The following is a 1,262-nucleotide window of genomic DNA, read 5'->3' as shown; positions in this document are numbered from 1 at the left end:
GCCCCCTGCCATTCTGGGTCATGGGGGGGAGGCCCGGAGCCTGCCATGCTGGGTCACAGGAAGGGGGAGGGCAGGGGGCCCGCCGTGCTGGGTCATGGGAGGGCAGGAGGCCCACTGTGCTGGGTCGTGGGGGGGCAGGGAGCCCACCGTGCTGGGTCATGGGGGGTACAGGGGGCCTGCCGTGCTGGGTCATGGGAGGGCAGGGGGCCTGCTGTGCTGGGTCATGTGGGGGCAGGAGTCCTGTCATGCTGGGTCATGGGCACAGTCTCGCCCCTTGGTCCCAGGCTCTATGGCCACCATGGCCCAATCACAAGACACACACACACACACACACACACACACACACACACACCACACCACAAACCAAAGCTGGGACTGCATTCTTGGCCCCGGGCTGATAGATGCCCTGGTGGGCAGGGGTCCCCCAACCAGCTCTGCTCCTGTAGGGCCTGCCTGCTGACCCAAACCCCATTCCCTGCCACCAACCCAGGGCCTTCACATCACCCAGTCCTGGGGCCAGGGCCATCCCCAGAGCAGCAGGAGCAGCAAGGGCAGCTGCAGCTACAGCCACGGGAGGAACTCTGGGCACCAGATGGGGCCTCAGTAGGCTGCCCCTCAGCAGGCTGGGAGGCCATGGTGCTGACAGGAGAGTGTTCACACACACATGCCTACACACGCCTGCACATACACATGAACACACACATTCACACCACTTACACCACTCAAATTACACACACAGCTTGCATGAACACACAGACCTACACTCACACTCTGACATATACCCACAGACACACAACACACAACCACCAGCCTGCATGCACATTCGCATCTACAGACACACAACACAAACACACTGTACATAATCCACATGAACACACAAAACACATACCTACAAAACACACATGTGCATGCATAATACACATGAACACACACAGGAATATACCTACACGTGTGAACACACCTGCATGCTTATTCACACCAATAGACACAACATGAACACTACACATAAACAAGCATTGATACTGCACATGCTCACATACCACACATGTGAACACACAGCACACACACACAATACACACTAACAACACACATGAACACATGCAGCACAGCATATATGCACACCTTCACACCTGTACACACAACACAATGTCACTATATACACACCTACACATAAATATATAACACACAACCATGCATTCCCAGCTACATGCAATGCATGTAAAGACACACAACACACATGAACAAACATACAAACATAGAGA

Source organism: Tupaia chinensis, unplaced genomic scaffold (assembly GCF_000334495.1).
Source record: "Tupaia chinensis unplaced genomic scaffold, TupChi_1.0 Scaffold143823_1, whole genome shotgun sequence".
Taxonomy (NCBI): Eukaryota; Metazoa; Chordata; class Mammalia; order Scandentia; family Tupaiidae; genus Tupaia; species Tupaia belangeri.
Note: the sequence above shows the minus strand (reverse complement) of the source record.